The 7,093-nt window shown below is 46.0% G+C and overlaps 1 long non-coding RNA gene across 1 annotated transcript; it reads right to left on the bottom strand.

The window, feature by feature from the left end:
- Window positions 1–81: 81 nt before the first annotated feature.
- On the bottom strand, window positions 82–6,089 carry LOC104862039. Its single transcript, XR_004516358.1, has 3 exons — window positions 5,464–6,089; window positions 736–831; window positions 82–177 (listed from the first exon to the last, which is right to left on the bottom strand). It is a non-coding gene; the product is annotated as an uncharacterized LOC104862039 (long non-coding RNA).
- Between the last annotated feature and the right edge of the window lie 1,004 nt (window positions 6,090–7,093).

Genomic DNA, 7,093 nt, shown 5'->3' on the forward strand with positions numbered 1-7,093 from the left:
AAAAAAAAAAAAAAAAAAAAAAAAGATAAACAAACAGATGCACAATTGTTTACTTTTTTTAAAGCTGCAATCACACAAAGAATGCCTCATTGTTTCGGGAAAGGGCAGGTGTTGTATTACTTGCATAGTATCTCAAGGAGTCAGTTCTGGGGTGTGGCTGAGTGGTGCAGGACTTCCCTAGCACACAAAAACAGAGAAGGAAACTCAGGAGCCAGGCTGAAATCACAGGAAGAAGCCAGATCACACTTCCTGCCCAGCTCCAGGAGAGGGGAACCCAGACCAGCAGGGAGGGCGCCACAGTGAGAAGAAACTTGGAAAACTCTACAGCCTCTCCAGGGTCCTCAGGCCGTCAGAAGGAACTGCATCTATTGGCCCGGAGCAGGGCTGGCAGGATACCAAGCAGGGCCTGGCATCCGGGCCAGTGCTCCTGTGGCCCACATGGATCTTCCATCCAGGACCCAACCTCGGGTCTGGCTGCCTTCCTCGGGGTCCAGAGCTACAGTTTCTATAAGGACTATGAGATGATTCCATCAGAGGAACCACTGAGTCTTTTAATTGTGAGTCTAAACTCTGTAGTTTTCATTACATTTCCTAAAAATCAAAGTCTGTTTGTGAAAGGAGATTGTAAGGAGTATTATCCATTATCTCCCATAATTTTTCCTGTTCAAATTATCACATAAACATTTCCCAGGGTTTTCTAGACCCCCCCCCTTTTGCCATGTAGCCCATACTGACCTTGAAAACGTGACAATCCTTGTGGTTCAGCCTCCCAAGTGTTGGGATTCCAGGCATGTGCCATCACACCTGGCTCCTTGGGTTTGACAGCTTTTCCTATGGAAATAAGGGAAACTGATAGTTGTAAACTATTCCTGGTGTCATCCACCCCTTGCCTGAAATACCAGTGTTGCTAATGAAAACTCAAGTTAGTAACAGACAGTGTAGAGAGAGGACTGCATCTCTCACTGGCTGGCTTAGAGAAGCCCCGGCTCCACTTTCGTCTGTCAGACACCCTGAGCACGCCTGAGCACCCTGGTCATAACAGAAATCTCTGAACAGCGAGCGCTAGGGTGTATTTGTAGAAACTGACATTCCAACATTGATATGGAAATACAAAGGAGCTCCCAGGTAAAAGCAACATTGAATAACATTGTTGGAAGCCAGCATGGTGGTGCAGGGGTATAATTCCAGCTTAATGGAAGCTGAGACAGGAGAACCCCAAGCCCAGGCTAGACAATTTAGTGATTCAAGACTCTATCACAAAATAAAAAGGGTACCCTGTAGCGCAGGGCAAAGGCCTCATGTTCAAACCCCAGTACTGCCACACACGAAAAAATGTTGGAACATTTACACTACCAGATATTGAGATTTCATGGAAACTACAATAATGAAGAGCACGGTGCTGCACACCTGCAATCCCAGTACGTCGTAGGCTGAGACAGGAGGAACGCCATGAGTTCCAGGCCAGCCTGGGCTACATAGTAACTTCAAGGCCAGCCTAGACTGTAGAGTGAGTTCCTGTCTCAAAAAAAGGAGGGCACACAAGGTACTGAGTTCAATCCCCAGTACAAAAAAAAAAAAAAAAAAAAGAGGGGAGAATGGGGAGGTAGCTCAGTTTGAAGTCCCTGAGTTCAATCCCTATCCTCTTCCCCTGAAAGGGCCAAAAATCTACAATGTAAACTTTTGAGAAGAAAACAGAAGAAAAAATCTTCATAACCTTAGGTTAGGTTTGGCAACAAGTTTTTAAACATGGCACTAAAAGCATGAATCAGAAAGGAAATAAAAGGATAGATTGGACTTTTTAAGAACTAGACAATTACTCTAAAAGGTAAGTCACAGACAGAGGAAATGCATGCAAAATATACCTAAGGACTTTTACATAGTATGAAAGAATTACAGTTCAAGCTGCTTGTGGTGGCTAACACCTGTAATCTCAGCGCTTGGGAGGCTCAAGAAGGAAGACTGCTTGAGTTTGAGGCCATCCTGGACTATATAGCATTAAAAAAAATTGAGACAGGGCCGGGGGTTTAGTTTAGTGGTTCTGCTGCCTGCCTCACAAGTTCAAGGACCCTAGTTTGATCCCCGGTACCAAAAAAAAAAAAAAAAGAAACAAAGAAAGAAAGAAAAAAAGATCTAAATAACCACTTGCTCAAAATGAGAAATAGACACAACCAAAAGGTGCTCAACATCATTGGCTGCTAGATAAATGCAAATTTAAACCACCATTGAGACATACTACCACACTGGTTAAAATGAAGTTAACCATGCCACATATCGGCCAGGACATGGGGGTTTTTTGTTTGTTTTTAATTTTGTGAGACACGGTCTCACTGTATAGTTTAGGCTGGCCTTGAACTCACAGCAATCCTCCTGATTCAGCCACCCCAGAGCTGGGATTACAGACATGCACCATCACGTGTGGCTTCAGGACGTGGAGATATACAAAGTTTCATTTGGTATTATTGGGGAATCTAAATAAACTTGCTCAAAATGAGAAATAGACACAACCAAAAGGTGCTCAACATCATTGGCTGCTAGATAAATGCAAATTTAAACCACCATTGAGACATACTACCACACTGGTTAAAATGAAGTTAACCATGCCACATATCGGCCAGGACATGGGGGTTTTTTGTTTGTTTTTAATTTTGTGAGACACGGTCTCACTGTATAGTTTAGGCTGGCCTTGAACTCACAGCAATCCTCCTGATTCAGCCACCCCAGAGCTGGGATTACAGACATGCACCATCACGTGTGGCTTCAGGACGTGGAGATATACAAAGTTTCATTTGGTATTATTGGGGATCTGGTATGACTATTTTGTGAAAATATTTGACAGTTTCAATTGTACAGCATACCACCCAACTGGAGTTTCTGCTACTCAGGAGGCTGAGGCAAGAAAACCACTGGAAACTGGGCATGGTGGTGAATCCCTGTAATCCCAGCACTTGGGAGGCTGAGGCAGGAGGATGGCTGAGTTCAAGACCAGCCTGGGCTACATAGTGAGTTCCAGGTGAGTCTCAATTACATCGTGAGACCCTATCTCAGAAAAAAGAAAAGGAAAACCACTGGAGCCCACGAGTTAAGGCAACATGTAAGGAAAAAAAGGGGGGGCAGGGATTTATCTCAGTGGTGCAAAGTGGAAGGTCCCAACTTTGATCCCTGGTACCCACCTCCATCCAAATAGGCTGGATGTGGTGGCATACCCTGCAATCCCAGCACTTGGGAGGATGAGGCAGGTGGATTATCAAGTTTGAGGTCAGCCTGGGCTACATGGTGAGTTCAAGGCAACCCTAACTACATAGTGAGATCCTGCCTTAAAAAAACAAACAAAAAAGTAAATAAAATAAACTGGCCAGGTGTGGTGGTGCATGCCTATAATCCCAGCTACTCAAGAGGCTGAGCAGGAAGAACAAAAGTTTGAGTCTAGCCTGTGCAACTCAGACTAACTCAAAACAAAAAAGGGCTGGGGAAGTGTAGCTCAACATATAGGCCCTGGATTCAATCCACAGTACCACACAATAAATTTTTTAAGAAGAAAAGGCCAGGTGATGATATACTCCAACTGGGCTAAGGGACCATTCACCTCTATTTGAATTTGGGCAATGCCTCAGGGTTCCCCCACTTTTGTCCTAGCTGGAGGCAGACATAAGAAAAACAAAGACCCCTGAGCCCTCCTTGGAAAATTAAGTCCCAAACCAGGATGCATGTGTGCCATATTCTCCAGCACAACCTAAGTACCTTTCTTCACCTGGAACTTGCTGAAGATTCATCAATACGGAACGCACCTCCTGCATCCAGTTACATCAGTGAATTATGGGGTGTGACTCAGCACCTGTCAGCCACACTCTGAAGACCCAACAAGGGTGCCCTAAACCTGGCACATTTGAATTCTTTTTTTTTTTTTTGGTACTGGGGATCAAACTCTGGTCCTTGTACTTGCAAGTCAGGAAGTAGAACCACTAAGTCAAATCCCCAGCTACATTTGAATTCTTTTTTTTTTTTTTTGGTACCGGGGATTGAACTCAGGTCCTTACGCTTGCTAGGAAGGCCAACGAACCGCTGAGGTAAATCCCCGGCCCCATACATTTGAATTCTTAATCCAAAAGCCTTCAGCACTTCTGCAGTCCTTTCGGCAGGGCCAGTCAATTCACTCTACTTGCACTGCCACCTGGTTAAACTTTGCCGATTTTTTACCATCACGTATCATGTTCAATTCTTTGCTGCACATGAGAACCTACAAATCCTCCTGGGCCCCATCACCCAGGGCAACACTGGGGATGTAGCTCAATGGTACAGTGCTTGCTTCACGGTGTGAGGCCCTGGGTTCAAGCCCCAGCACACCAAAATACCCCAACAGTTTGGGAGCTTCATAAAAATGTAGGCCCAGGCCAAGGATTTAGCTCAGTGGTGCCCCACTTGCACTGTAAGAGCAAGGTCCTGACTTTGATCAAGGGTACTGGTGGGAGGCGGGGATGCAGAGCCAGGCATGGTGGTCCAAATCAGGAGGCTGAGGCGGGAGGATTGCTTGGAGTTCGAGGCCAGCCTGGGGTACACAAAGAGTTCAAGGCCCACCTGAACTACACAGCAAGAGCTCTTTTGAAAAAAAAAATGTAACATATACCTGCCATATGGCCCCATCATTCCACTCCTAGGAATTACTTCAAGAAAATGAAAACATGCGTCCACATAAAGACCTGTACAATAAGTTCAAGCAGCTTTATTTGTAATTCCCCCAAACTGGAAACAACCAGCCTTCCCATCAAAGGTAAATGGGAAAACAAATTGTGAGACACAAGTAGAACAGGCTATTGCTCACCCAGAAAATGCAATGAGCTTTAACAAATGTGACGACACAGATGACTCTTAAATAATTATGCTGCAAGCAGCCACACTAGCCAGAAGAGTACATTCTAAATTTTGGTTATATAAAATTCTAGAAAATGCAACCTATAGTAAAGACTTCTGAAAGTGATACCTTCATTATCTTTATTTTGGAGATCACCTAACAAATTATCAAAATATCTCAAGTTGTACATTAGATACATGTAGACTCAGATGTTAATTATTCATCAATAGAACTGATAGAAGTTTGTTTGTTTATTTGTTTGAGACAGGGACTACGTAGTTGAGACTGACCTGGAACTAAATATGTAGCCCAGGCTGGTCTTGACTCATAGCGATCCCCCTGCCTCAGCCTCCCGAGTGCTGGGATTACAAATGTAAGCCACCACTCCCGGCTGATAAAACAGTTAAGAGGTGGCACCACTGCCAGCAGAGGCTCTGCCAGGCACGTGAGCTCACCGAGCCAGATCTGACCCTCTCAGGCTGTGCAGAAGGCAGATTAACACGGTCAGGAATGCCACGCCCAGTGAGGTCAGTCAACCAGGTAGTCCTGGCAAGTAGGGGCAACTTCACTTCCTTCTACCTCCACTGTCCCATACGGCATCTGTCCTTTAAACATACCCACTCCTTCCAGCCTCTGGCCCTGCCGCAGATCACCGGACTGGGTCTCCCGTTCAGGTCTCAGCAGCAATGTGGTGTCTTCCTCATGCACCGTGCCTAAATTAGCTTCTGCTGTACCCAGTCCCAAGTTGTTTTATTTCCATTTCTTCTTCACTGCATGTATCACAACCAGAAATTCTTATCTACTTATATGACCCTTTCCTTTTTGCTGCCTGGTCTCCCCGCCCCATGCTGTTGGTACCCACGATAATCCCTACCAGTACTTCTGGTGATGCATCCATCCCAGGAGCCCAAGGGAGCTGGCAACTCACCGCTGCCTGCCGGCACCTGACCAGAACGCGGGGAGTGCAGGGGAGGCTACCGTGGACGGGCTCTGTCCTTAGGAGCTGGAATTGCGGTGCAGCCTGCGCTCAGAGGTGCCTACGGGCTTGGGCTGAAGCACCTCTCCTCCTGGCAGCGCTCCTGCTCAGCTGTAGTCTTCTGCCCTGCTCCGATTCCCTCCCTCCCCCTGCTGAGAGCACTTCCCCCATGCATCTGTGGGAGCTGGGCCAGGGCCCTCTTGGCCTTTGACATTTGAAAGGAAACTTCTTCCTCTACACTCAAGGCATAGACAATCTATGCAACATTTGTTACTTTTCTAGGACTCTGCTTGTTAAACTTGTTGTTTGACCCTGCAATGGGAGAAACTCAGACAGCCACAGAGCTGATGTTCTTTGTAAAGAGTCAGAAAATCGGGTCTTTGCATAAGATGAAAACAATTGCTTGGTGTTTTCTGTTGTGTGCCTTTAAAAGCTTTTTGTTGATGTCAGCCTATAAAAGGAGCTGTTTCTGTGAAATAAATCAGATTTCTCTTGGTTTGCACTCAAGCCTGAGTGTTCTTTCCTTTCTCAGTCCTCACTCCCCAACTCAGGCATGTTTGGGATGTGACGGCTGGACCGCCACAGCATCGCCTCAGGATTTGCTTCTACGGAACCAACCTCTGATGCCCATGTCAGCTTCGTGAGGAATCCTCTGGTTAGCTTTCTATTTGCTGTTGCTATGACAAAATACCTGAGGATGGGAGCTTTATAAAGAAAAAAGGTTTACTGATCTCTCCTTTGGAGGTCTTTGATGCGGGAGTCTTCTGGCTCTGTTAGGCCTTTCTGCTCATTGACTCTCCTCAAGGAGTGTATGTCACAGGGAGATACCACGGTGAAGAGCACAGGGAGGGGCCAGGCTCTCCAGTAACAATCCACTTTCCAGAACTAACTCCAGACCAGCACCTATTCCTCCCAAGGTGCTCCCACCAATCATAACACCTTCCCTTAGGCCTGACTTCTAGGAAGATCTACTAGGGGATGGGAATGTAGTTCAGTGGAGCAGCATTTGCCTAGCAGGAACAAGACCCAGCACCAAAGAAGAAAATAAAATAGGAAAGGAAAAGAGAAGAGAAAGTAGAGCGGAGGAAGATGGGCAGGCAGGCAGGCAGGACTGCTCTCCACATCTCACACTGCCACACTGGAGGCCAAACTTCCAACACACGAGCCCTTGGCAGACAAACCGTAACAATCTCCTACAACAGCAGTGGTGAACCTTAGCAACCAATTCCCAAACTGCAAACCAAAACCCACTTATTTATTATCAACTCTCA

This window comes from Fukomys damarensis, unplaced genomic scaffold (assembly GCF_012274545.1).
Source record: "Fukomys damarensis isolate Sample0158 unplaced genomic scaffold, DMR_v1.0_HiC HiC_scaffold_9, whole genome shotgun sequence".
Classification (NCBI taxonomy): Eukaryota; Metazoa; Chordata; class Mammalia; order Rodentia; family Bathyergidae; genus Fukomys; species Fukomys damarensis.